We start from the raw sequence: 13,239 nt of genomic DNA on the forward strand, positions 1-13,239 counted from the left end.
AGAGTGGATTTTTCTTGGGCCCTTGGTTTACTGTTCCGCCAGTATCTTTTCTTTTTTTTTTTTGAGAGGTTTTTGGTATAGGGTGCATGCGCTCACCAGAAAGACAAAGAGAGACAGAGAGATAGAAAGTGAGAAATCACCCCCCAAGGGGGATGGCCATGCCACAGTCCCTTCTCCTTCGTTCTCCTCTCAGGATCTTGGGCATGCACGCACACATGCCCGGCATGAATTTAAGCCACCAGGTCCGGGACTCGAACCGCGGTTGACTACATGGGAGTCCAGCGACATAGCTATTACGCTAACTGCTGGTCCCTCTTCCATTTTCTTACAAAGAGAAGCATCTGGGACCCAGTACCTATCTTCCACAGCAGTGGATTCCCCAGGTTTCAAGCCCATTGCTACTAATGCGAGGTTTTCTCCCTGTTCTTTATCTTTCTTGAAAGCACTTGATGGAAGGTTCTGGTATGACGCTTGTGAGTAACTGTTTCAAGACTTCATCATAGACACTATCCAGAAGTAAGTAAACAGAGAATAAGGCCTCTACTTTTCAATAATACTGGAACAATTGGATATGCAGAACACAGACAAATAAACTTCAATCTCTACCTCACATCATATTTAAAAAGTAATTCAAAATGGAGCATAGGCATACACATAATATCTAAATAATAAAACCTCTCGGAGAAAATGTGTAAGAAATATATGCGTAAATTTGAGTTAGGCAAGGACTTTTAAAAATATGACACCAAAAATATGAGCCATAAAAGAAAGAACTGGTAAGTCTAACAATAAAGACTAAAAGCCTTTATCATTTTAAAATACATCGGGCACATGAAAAGCGATTTCTAACTGTTTGCTTTCCTAGTCGTCATGTTCAATAAGCCCCTTACCTCTCAATCCCTCAGTGCTCTGCCTGTAAAATGAGGCTTTCACACCTGACAGGAGGAATTTGAGGATTAATTGTAATAAACAGGCAGTCCAGTGCCAGTTACCTAGCAAATGCTCAGTACAGCCAGTCTCCTTCCCTTACCCTCAGCCATCTTCACACCAGAGACCACACCGTACAGCAACAAGGTTTGTTTAGGTGATGTGAGTCACCTTCTCTTGAAGGAATGTGCTAGACAGGCCAGAGCAATGGGTGGAGCTAACAGAGTCAACAGAAAGAACCTGGACCCAACAGAAGGAACGGTATCATTGCTCCTTCTTTCTTAGTGGCATGAGCCTGGGCCAGGAAGCACTGGGCTTGGGTTCTGGCCCCAGCATGGTGTGTGAACTGTTGTACAAGACTGGGCAGGACTCTGAGACTCTTGGCTACTCTTGTGTAATGTGAGAGTTGGGCCATGTAATGCCCACCTCAGCCTGATTCTGGCCAGTGACTCCCCACTGGAACCCGGTGCCCACCTCCCTTTATTCCTCATCCTAGTGTCTCTCTCGTCACCTTCCTCTTAGGTCGGTTTTCACTCACACCACAGGTTCTGCTATCCTCTGGCATATTTATTCCTCCTGGTGCGCTTCTCTGCTCTGCCTTGCGGAATGGCGATGATGTGACATCTCCATGGAAACAGATGTTGATCCCACAGTTGCTTAGTGATATGCTGCAGGGTGATGTAAGCTGCGGTCTAGCTTCCTGAGGGGCTTGGCATCCTTTGATGTGTCTGTACCACTGGGCCTGGGATGAGTAGGATGTTTCCTTCCTTCCTTCTTCCTACCTTTTGTATGTAAAAGGCAAAAGGAACCGGAAATCTCCCTTGTCTGAGAGGTATGCCATTGGAAGGAGCACTGAGTTGGAATCCTGAGAACTGGCTTGAAGCAGAGATAAGACACAAAAGGAGACCTGTTCCTCTGGCGGCCCAGGGACTTGGGGCACCTTGGAAACTATATCCAGAGAGGAAGCTGCTGCCCAAAGATGAGCACTCGATGCTCTCCTAGACCACTTAGAGATGCTGCTGCCACCAGAGCCCCCCTAGTGTTCGCAGGGTTTAGAACAAGAGTGTAAATGGAGCTGCATACCATTGCTCGAATTGCTGAAAATCATCATCATTAGATAAAATATTCTCTATCCTCTGACTTTGGAAAGTGTTGTAGGCAGAATTGTGGCCCCCACCAAAGAGGTCCACTCCCCCAAACTTGTAAATATACTATGTTAGATTAAGGTTGTGGATCGGATTAAGGTTGTTAATGGACTGACCCTGAGAAGAAAATTCTCTCTTGGATTAGGGAGACAGGTCCACCAGAATCACCAGGCTGCTTAAAAATGAAAGGTGGAGGCAAATGAGAAGGTCAGAATGATTCTGTGTGAGAAAGACTCAACTGGTCACTATGGGTTTTAAAGATGGGAGGGTCCCTAAGAGCTGGAAAAGGCAAGAAAATGAATTGTTCCCTTAGAGCCTCTCAAGAGGGATGCAGCCCCACTGACACCAAGCCAGACTTCTGACCAAGGAAATCTAAGATAATGCACCTGGGTTTTCTTACAGCAACAACAGCAAAGCAATAGGACACAATGCCTGTGACTGGGTGAGGGCCATGGCAGTGCTGCCAAATGGCATGACCCAGGGAGGGTCTGAACTGGTCCCACCACTGGAGAAGAAGTTGTTTCCTCACCCATTGTCTCCTTCACTAACCCCTTCAAAACCAAACAAAGGAAAAATCCAAACTAAAGAAATTGAACCCCTGTGCACAGCCAAGCCCAGCTCTCCCAACGGCAGCAGAAAGGAGGACAGCTCTTCTGAATTATGAAAGATGGTGGGGCTGTGGGGCCATATTGGACTTGGACATGCCCGTGCATGTCCCACCAGTCCACCAATGACCTCTGTGACCTTGGACAACTCACCAAGCTCTTTTGTATCTCAGGGGCTTCACTAGTAAGATGGAATTCAGTAATGACACACGGCGAGGTTATGGTTGCTTCCTTCCTTGGGCCGTCTTGCAGTTTAGTAAATTGTTTTGCTTAGTTTTTAGGGCAGGTCAGAGAAGTCAGGAATTGCAAAGGAATTGGTGATAAATGTTTTCTTTCATCTCTATGCAGTCCTTCCACTCCCACGGAATCCTGCACCTCCTCCAGGAAGCCCTCTGTGACCACTGTCTCCATGCTCATTGCAGGCCTTGCTGACTGTAGAGTTTTTACACCATCACACTCCTCTCAGCATATAGTGACACATTATGCTTATTTAGTATTCACTCTTCTGTTCGGTGACTGTTCCATGCCTCCGATCCCTAAAGAAGCACAGTAATGGGCACATTATAGACCTCACCAAATCATTACTGGTCCGTAGGTTATCAATTGGTGGATTCAAAGCCCAGGACAGTTGACTACACGTGTAAAGCAAAGCCTGAAATAATCTGTAACTGTTAGGCTTAGCTTCCCTGCTGAGTGCAAAGGCTCGTTTGACTTCATGTTTTATAGCTTTCCAGAGACCTTTGTTTGAGCACCTGTAACGTAGGCTCATCTGTAGCACCTGCTGCCAGTTCCAGGTAGACCCTAACCTCAGTTGGGAAGAATTTTTTTCCCTACCCCCACAGGTGGTGTGCACTCACCAGAGAGAACAAGCAGGAAAGTGGAAAAATCACCCCCCAGGGTTGATGGCCTCACTGCAAATCCTTCTCTTCCAGTCTCCTCTCAGGATTTTAGGCACATAAGCATACATGCCTGGAGTGATTTTCAAGCCACTGGGTCCAGAATTCCAACCGTGGTCAGCTATGTGGGAGTCCAGCGCCTTAACCACCACGCTACCTTCCGACCCCAGCTGGGAAGAATTTTAAGTCCATTAGTTCAGAGGGTTTGTCCTTGAGCCAGTTCAGGAAGGGCTCTACTCTGGCCTTGCTCTCAGGCCTACTCACAGGCCAGTGGTCCAGCCCTGCCTTTAGCTTCTGTTCTAATGGCCGTCTAGGTCATCTGGACCTATTTTCTTCGTTACTTCCCCGACTGTGGTCTGGAGTGCTGTGTGAGCTTCCTACATCTCCTGCTCACAGGATACCCTCCCTCACCTCTGGTGGGACTGTCCTGTCGTAGCCCCCTCCCCCATTCATTAGCCTATAGTGTAGCTCCCAGGTAAGATCACCTTCATTCCCGATCTGCTCTGGGTCTGCCCTCAAGCCTCACCTTACTCAGTGCATATACAGCCTGCAGCTGTCGATTCCTTCCGGCTTTGATTCTGGCTTACCTCTTCATTCATTCACATATCCATTCACATGGTCACATCACCCGTTCATTCAGCAAAGATATGCTAAAGGCTTGCCCAGGGGCAGGCAGGATGCTCAAGGTTGGGCTATGTGATAGAATCCTGTGGTTCTAATATATGTCACTAGCAATTCCTAATTAGCGGATTAACCCATAAGAGCTGCTTTTATTTTTAGTTATTTAATTTAATGTGTTCCGTGGGTCCTTTTTATTTAAAAAAAAAATTTATGTAACTTTATTAATTCATTCATTCATTTTTAATTTTACCAGAGAGACACATACAGACAGAGAGAGAGAAGGTGAGAAAGCAAGCCACCAGGTCCAGGATTTGAACCGTGGTCAGCCATGTGGGAGCATCCAGCGCCTTAACCACCACACCACTTTTCAAATGGCCCTGGTTTAGAATTTTTTTAAAAGCTCGTTTATTTTATGAGAGACAGCACCACCCAACAGGGTCTCACCGGTGCAACTCACCTCCACCCAGGCACTGGGCCCAACTGGGGATCAAGAAAAGGAGTGACTGCCTCTAGAGTCATCCAGCTGAGTGAAGGGACAGATCCCCTAGCTGGCTGGAATTGCTGCTGAAACATTGTCCACAGAGCAGATAATAATGCCATTGATGAAGTTCAGTCCACTGTGTGTGTGTGTGTGTGGGGGGGAGCTCCTAAGTAATGTGTGTGTTTAACCCCTGGCCATTTTCATAGGCCGTGTGCATATTCAACAAGACAATTTCTATCTTGTCACACTTTAGAGAGGAATTTTCTGTTTTTGTCTATCCAATGGGCTGCCTGGGTTATAGATTATAAATAACTTTTTTTTCCCCCAGAATTTCAAGACTTTCGTTTTTCTTTCGGATAACATTTTATCTTCCTCATGCAGTTTGCCTTTCTGGGAGAATGTTCTCGGGAATGAGTAACTTATTTTGGTTTCTCAAAGCTGGTTTGGTTTGCCCAGATGGTCTTCCTGTCAACCATTTTCCATGTTTTAATGATCCCTTACTCTTAAAGAATTTTTCCAAGTGATATGTTTAATTTGAAGTTTTAGGCTGAAACATAGCTTTTTACTGCTAGTTCCTGGCCACATGTGGGCATTTCACCTTTTGGGCCAATTGGGTAAAATCTGTGGTTAGCTGAGATCACCAGGGCGTGGTTTTTCTAAGTAGTCTGTGTAAAATGTTTATCCACAATCGACATGCTTCCAAAAATGCAGACTGCTGAGTCGGGCTGCAAACCTCTGGTTGAAAATTTTGGTGGGGTTATGATGAGGAGCCCCTGGAAACTTCATTTTCCACAAACTTAGCAGGTGTTATGTATTTACTGTGGAGTTTGAGAACCACCAGCCCAGGACAGGAGCAAGAGGTGCATAGCCTTCTTGATGTTCTCCAAGGCTGTGTTTCTCCACACATGTCAACTCACAGACCACACTGTGGGAAGGACCCTGGCATTGGGCCCTGGCCTTGTGGCCAGTGCGTGGCTCTCAGTAGCCTTCATATCATTCTGAAAGTGAGGTACATTGTTGAGGTTGGGCTCCATGGAAATGAATATGGCCACCGTGTCAAGGGTGGGTCTGAGTGGGCAGACCGGGGCACTTGGAAAATTGGTGCTTCTCATAATATTCCCCGTAGAAGTCACATAAAAGAGGAACTAGACCGTGGCACAGTGACACTACTCCCAGAACATTATTCTAGAAAGCAAAGTTCTGCAAGGCTGACCACATGGGAAGGTGACCTCCCTGAACATGCTGGGCATTCATGTGTCTATGACCCAGGACTGGCTGAGGCTGGGAGTGGATCATAGCATCAAGATCCTGGTGGAGGTGCTCTCTGTCTCACTCATGGAATAAAGAAAACTTTTTTTTTCTTCTTAAAAGATGACATTTAGGTTGCATACTAGGAGTAACAAACGAGACCTCCTGTGGCTAAATAATGCCAGTCTACACGCTCCAGCCTCCCTGGGCCTGGCACACCCTGCAGAGGGCTGAGGAGATGAACATCTGTAGTCCATTCATGCAGAACCCCTGACTCAGATGTCTGCTGCTACACTCCAGATCAGGAATGACCATATCCTGTAGGAAGAGTGGAAAGGGGACAAAGCAAAAGATATCAAAGGCGGGAATTTTAGGATTGACAACCGATTAGATGTAAGAAAATAAGAAGGTGTCAGAGGGCTCCTGGGCTGGAACCCAGCTCAGTGCGGCCGTGGTAGTAATCATGCCAGCGTTGGCCTTTGCTGCTGCAGGAGATTCTCATTTGCTTCTCACCCCTTCTCCATGTCTCGGCCAGAGCCACATCCTTTCCCTGGTCCTCTGGTCCCAGGGGCTCCTCCCAAAGCTCTGAGACTCAGAGTTGAAAAACTGTGATGCTCCAGGTGGCCAGGATAGATGACTGCTTTCGTTTCTCTATTCCTGGTGCTTCTACTGATGATGCTTAGGGAGTTGGTGTCTCTCCATTTTATTTCTTGATCAAATAAGGCACACACAAACTATGGCGCTTGTACCATGTATACTTGTCAGGGGCTGAGGTAGGGAATTTATCTTTCAAATCCATCCGTTGAAATTTTGTGTGTTTTTGCAATCACCACCAACCCTGCCATCTCAGCACATTGAAAGATAGCTCATTTGCTTTTCACATCAACCTGGGGTTGTGCAGTTCAGACTTCCCCTTATAGTTTGCAGTTCTCAGGTCAATTATGTCCTTGCAGTCAATTATGTCATTCAGTCTTCCAGCCACTAGGTGGCAGAGCAGGGGATTCTGACTCCTCATGACCAGAAGTCCCAGTCTCCATTCTTATCCAACAAACAATTGTCTTTTGTGTACAATGTATTCTTTAGCCCCTCTGTGCCTGTACCTTCCAATCCATTTGCTGGTCCTTCCTGACAATGAGAAAGGTAGGCTTCCAGATAGGGTCGACCCAAGAGACAACTTCGGTTTAAACCCAGAGATGGATTAGGCTTTGTAGAACAACTTGTGCAATTTTAGAGACCCTCTTTAGGAAAACCCAATACAAACATCCACTACTTCTGCAAATTTTGCAGAGAACACAAACTGTGCCATTGAGGGACTCTGAAACTTATGCCTCGCTAGCTTCTGGGTAAATCTGCCTTGGCTAAAACACTCTAAGTCAGTTGAGGGCATACAAAAGCTTGGGTCACTTTTCCCTTCTGCTCCTATCTTGCCTGGCACAGGTGCAAAATTATAATATCTTCACATTTGAAAACAGCAGTCATCTCAAGGCCCTCGAGGCCCCTTATAAATGTCAAGCTAATTATTAGATGATTAGATAATAGCTACAGTGTGTGCTGTCTGGATAAGCTGCTACTGCTGCTACCAAAACACCCCTCGAATGCCAAGTGACATGTTTGGAAAGGATGGGAAGGACTAAGTGTTTTGAGCCTGGAGGGTGAAAATGAGATCAGAGGTGGCCTCTGTCAGGGAGACACCTCAGAGGGAAAGGAGGAGAAGGGGGAGTGTGGAAGGAAGAGGCTGCAGCAGGTGCAAACATTTTCCCCAGAAAAAAGGTTCAGGTAGCAGCAGCAATTTACTGAGCACTGAGCGGTCAGGTCATGCAATACTCTAAATATGCATTCTTTCCTCTCATCCTCAAAACACCCTTGTACAGTGGGGGCTGTTGTTATTCCTAATCAACCCATGAAAATTGAGGCTGGATGCTGCACAGCTATTAAGTGGTGGATCCACCCAGTATTGAAACTAGAGCACTCTGAGCTCAAGCTTTTAACTCCTAAACTGCCAGTGAAGACAAGGAACCCCCTGATCTCCTAGTCCTTTTCATGCATGTAGAGAAACCTCACCCTGAGTTTGCAAGTAGCATCCCCCAGCCCCACCCCAGATTTACCTATAGTCAGCAGTGAGCCTTGTGGGCCTTGGGTCCTGGAATTGCTGACTTCCCAGGGACAGGGCAGTGCGGCAAGTTATGCCACCAAAGTGATCCCGGAGAGGGGTGGCATTGGGTCCCTAATTTTCTAATGCACTCTGTGGAGACCTAGGAAGAGAGTGAAGCTTTCTGGAAGGGGGGCATATGGAGACGTTAGTGGAGGAGCAAGGCAGCACCATGGAACCTACACTCCTAAAGTCAACTGTAGCAGCTCCACCTTTATAAAATGCTGGGTCAGTCTTCCTGGGAAACTTTCCTTTTCAACAAAAGGACCTGCATCCCCAGAGGTTTGCAGGCCCAACTTGGTTCTTCTAGTTTTGCCCCCACCACACGGGGGCAAACTTTCCTTCCTTGTTTAGGCAGACTGAGAAAGCTTATGCTCCTCTCGGTTACATTTTAAATGCATAAAATGGAATGCATCAGTTTATAAAGGAGACCAGTTATACTGAAATACAGTTATCAAAATATTTTTTAAAACCTTCCATTTGCGATATCGTATTGCAGGTGTTTCTTTGTTAACGTGTCAAACAGGATCTAGTGACAGGTCTCAGCACCACCGTAATTCCAAAGCTGTGATGAGCTAAAACAATAATTTAGAATATCTGCAACAAGCTCACTGTGATGTGAAAAGTACCCAAGAGCTGTCCTGGCTCATAGTCGTCTACATTCATAATATCAGGAAACACTGAATTTTGGCGGAAGGTGAGTGAAAATAAAAACATGGTACTTTTTTTTCCCTCCATTTAAGTTCACAGACCCTTGAATTCTATCCGCAGGCCTCTCAAGCTCCTAATGGAAATCCGTCAGCACAGCGCGTGTTAGTCATTCAAATGATTTCGGCAAAACATGGCTGCTCTTAGTATTTTCTCCTGACACAGTTGCATGATCTGGCTCAGCCAAGCTCTTCGGTGTTTTTTGATTTATTATTTTATAGAGAGATTTTTGCTATAGGGCGCAGGCACTTGCCAGAGAGACAGAAAGAGATAAATCATCCCCCGGGAGGATGGCCATGCCACAGTCTCCTCTCCTCCATTCTCCTCTTGGGATCTACTGAGCACAGACACTCAACTGATGTGAGCTTCAAGCTGCTGGATCTGGGACTTGAACCTCGGTTGGCCACATGGGAGCCCAGTGACATAACCATTATGCTATCCACTGGTCCCCTTTGGTGCTTATTCTCTGCACCAAGTCCTGGGGACCAGTAAAGCAGATGGTGCCTCTGCATCAATTCCCTCTGGATTTGAGCCAAAGCACCTTTTGGCCCCAGTGGATCCCTCTACCTGCACCTCCCCCAGGGGAGCTGCAAAAAAAGTCTCAGCCTTTTCATCCTGGCTATTCTTAACCTAGCCTGTCCTGGACATCCTGCAAGCTCACCCCCCAAAAGGCTCTGGAGGCTTAGCAGTGCCCACTCTGACAATACAGCAGAAGGACTCTCCTCCAGAGGCGTAGGGTGAAGCAGCAGGCAGGCCTGAGAGAGCCATTCTGGGATGAGTGGCTTGCTGTTCCTCCTTTTTGGGGTTTCTTTTCAGGCTTGTCCACAGAATGTCACCGAGGCCATCAGACTGAGCTGGAGGAGAGAGTAGTACTTTCTCCTGGCCTGTAGTGGGTGTGGGGGAGAACAAGGCTCAACTGGTTCTTCTGTGTCTCAGGAGGGAAACTCCCTTTGCTCAATCTCTCAGACCCTCTGGTGGTGCCCCATCGCCTCCCATGGCCCACTGTTTGCTGGGTTGGCTCATGCTGGAAGAAGGACTGGGCCTGGATGAGCCCAGACAGAGCCAATAATGTTGGAGGTGGAGGAGACCCCAAGGCATGTGGAGCTAAACTTCCTCCTTGCCCAGATCAGGAGCCTGAAGGTCCTGGTGAATCTGGAACAGAACCAACACTGGCAGCCTTTGTCCCTCTTCTCTGGCCTGACCCTCAGGGTCTCAGATGGGAAGAGAGCTTCCCTCCCTGACCTGCTCCTGAGGGCTCAGTGAACACTCTAGGCAATGTGGCAGCTCCCGCCATCTTCTCAGGTCTCTGGACAGGAGACCATAGACCTGTCTTTAGGCTCTTCTTGGGCCAGAGTGAGGAGTCTTCTGACATCTTGGAGGCATCCCTCTTCCTGGAGGGGTTGGGGAGGAGATCTCTGACCTTGATGATACCCTCCCAGTCCCAGCACTACCCACAGCTAGTTCATGGACATGGGGAATGGGGCTTCATGTCCCTGAGTGAACCAGCACAGGCCCTCCATGCCATGTTTCCCAAGCTGGGCTGGGTCATTGTGAGCCCTGCTCCAAGTTTCTCTTACACAAGATTCCCAAGTCTCAGCTGCAAGTCTGGTCTCTGGGATTCATCAAAGATCCAGAACAAATTGCTCATTCTGACCCAGCTCTGGCAGGGACCTCCCAGGCTTCTCCTGCCTCACCAGACGCTATCAGACCAGGCACGTTCTCAGCGAATCTGGGAGTCAACAATAAATTACTTTTCTTTCAGATCCTGCCAGCCACTAGAGTGAGGCCAACTCTGAAGTCCCAAGTCCAGTTCCTGTCTATACCCTCCCCACACTGAGGCCTCAGCCAGGAGGATCTGAAGCCCAAGGCAGATGGTGGAGCAGAGCACAAAAGTTCTCCAGGCCTAAGCCCACCTTGTGCACCAGGGAAGACTGGGAGGAGGGGACGGGGGGAGGGAGTGCTTGCCTCCCTCTTTATGGGTCTATTCCTTGTGGATAGTCTCTACCCCCACTTCAGGGACCCAGCATCTTCACACCTCCTCCACCCCCGTGGCCTGTAAGCTTTGCTCCCAAGAAAGCGTTTAGAGCTCTCTTGAGAGCAGGTGTGATTAGCTTGGAGTTGTCTTGCCTCTGGCAGCTTGACCCAGGACTTAAGTCTGAAGCTGAGACAACAAGTTCCCACCTCAGGGAGTAGGAAGGGGACCATGGTCTCACTGCGGGGTGGTAGGGCTGGATGACCCTGCAGCAGGCCTCCCACTGAAGCTGGTAAGGGCCCCAGACCAGAGCCTTGCGAAGACCCTGTCAGGCCTGAAGCTTCAGGAGGCAGCTATGTGGGGCACTGATAGGTGTTAAGTCAGCTTCCATGAATAAAACCCAATGCTTACCCAGGTCTCCAGAGTTTTGGTGTTTGGCCTGGGCCTGGCCCGTGTCCTTTAGTACTGGAGATGGAAGAGGCTGATAGAGCCTCTCCTCATACAGTTCGAGCTGCCTTCCTTACCAACCCTCTGGCCCCCTTCTTCCTCTTGTGTTAAAGCAACATGAAGGGCACTTCACGTGGTCTCTGAGACAGGAGAGTCACAGAAGCAGGAGAGCCACAGAGACAGGACTGACAACATACTTTTCCTCCCTGGAACCTTCATGGCTATCTTCTTCCCAGCTTCTCAGCATCTGCTTTTTTTGTTTGTTTGTGTTTTATTTTTCCTTTTTAAAAAATTGCCAGAAAGTGTGGTCACTTGAGAGAGAGAGAGAGAGAGAGAGAGAGAGAGGAAGCACCCCCTAGTGGGCCATGGTCATTTTGCAATCCCTTTTCTACCATTTCTCCATCCTGTCAGGATTTGGGGCATGCATGCACACGTCTGGTGAGTTTTTCAAGCTGGTGGAGCCAGGATTCAAATTGTGGTTGGCCATGTGGGCTCCATCTCCCTTAACCATTAGGCCATTGTCTTTTTCAAAAGTCTTACTATATATAGCATATTTGTAAAATAAACTGTGTCAAATTACGAGTAAATATTGCATGGATTAGGGAGCATGCTGAAAGATGTTGTGCTAATGAGAGTATTGGATTAAAATGAGTTTGCACTGTGCTGGGTGAGAGTTTTAAGGTGGAGAGAGTATCAAGAATACTTTCTGGGGAATCTGAGCTCCTCCCTTCCCCTTCCTCCCTCACCGAGGCCACAGCTCCTAGGTGGCCTGACTTCCTTCCCAGAGGACAGAAGTTTCCTATCGGTGCTCCTCCACTACCCACTTGCTGCTCAGAGCCTCAGCTTCTCCAGGGACACAGAGCACAGCCTGCCTGCCCCCTCACAGAAGGCCTTGCCTCCACCTCCAGGGAGGATTGGTGACTGGAACGGGTCTCTGCTGAAGCCAACCTGAGAGAGCAGTTCCGACACGGGGAATGAGGATGGAATGACTTTCTGCTGGCTTTCGCAACAAAAATAACTTGGAATTTATGTCCCTGAACATTCTGTTCCACGTTTTTGCTCAAATTCCTCCTGCTGCTGCCTAGAGCGTTGAGAGTTGCAAACAGCCCTGTCTTGGAATTTGGGAGGTTGAGCCATTCATCACCTCTGCTGTCTCTTTTCAACAGGGATCCTTTAATCCCCACGGACAGCCAGGCCAGAGCCGACCTCAGCTATTGCAGACGAACTTGGCACAGAGCGGGACAAGGGCAGGGACCCTTTTCCATGACTTTGCTTTCATTTTATGCCCTCTACTATGCTGGGTATTTGATAGCATGACAAGTCTTCCCAACAGAACTGTGAGGTCTAGATTATATTCCCATTTTATAAACGAAGAAACCAAGGTGTGGTAGGCTAAGTAATGCTCCTCTTAATGCACACCCCAAAATGTCCATATTCTCATCTCCAAATCTGTAACTTGGTTTCCTTACATGGCAAAGAAGCTTTGGAGATGTGATTAAGGATCTTGAGATGGAGAGAGGATACTGTACTATCTTGGCGAGCCTGATGTGATCACAAGGGTCCTTATAAGAGGAAGGCAGGAGGAGGGTCAGAGACACAGAAGAGGTGTGTTCACAAAAACGGTTGTCCAAATGAGGGGGGAATATGGACCAAGGACCCTCTGCAGCCTCTAGAAGCTCAAAAGGACTAGAGAGTGGAGTCTCCCTGGAGTAAGAAGGAGCACAGCTCTGCTGACACCTTGATTCAGCATTTATGGGATGAATTTTGATATCCGGCCTCCAGAATTATAATAAATTTGTTTCTGATGCCACTGAGTTTGTAGTAATTTGTTTCAGCAGCAACAAGAAACTAATATACGAGTGACAAATTTTCCAAGATCACAGAGCTGGGTAAAGGCAGAGGTTGAAGCTGAACCCAGGTTTACCAGACTGAAAAGATGTTATAGACTCAATGTTTGTGTGCCCTAAAATTCATATTTTGAAGGCCAACTCTCACGTGTCTGTATCTGGACAAGGGCCTTAAAAGAAAAGTAATTCAGGT

General features: G+C 47.6%; 1 long non-coding RNA gene across 1 annotated transcript; it reads left to right on the plus strand.

The window, feature by feature from the left end:
- Window positions 1-1,613: 1,613 nt before the first annotated feature.
- Window positions 1,614-10,800, plus strand: LOC106733894 (uncharacterized). Its single transcript, XR_001369743.1, has 3 exons — window positions 1,614-1,759; window positions 8,572-8,769; window positions 10,543-10,800. It is a non-coding gene; the product is annotated as an uncharacterized LOC106733894 (long non-coding RNA).
- The last annotated feature ends 2,439 nt before the right edge of the window (window positions 10,801-13,239 follow it).

Source organism: Tupaia chinensis, unplaced genomic scaffold (assembly GCF_000334495.1).
Source record: "Tupaia chinensis unplaced genomic scaffold, TupChi_1.0 Scaffold145860_1, whole genome shotgun sequence".
NCBI lineage: Eukaryota > Metazoa > Chordata > Mammalia > Scandentia > Tupaiidae > Tupaia > Tupaia belangeri.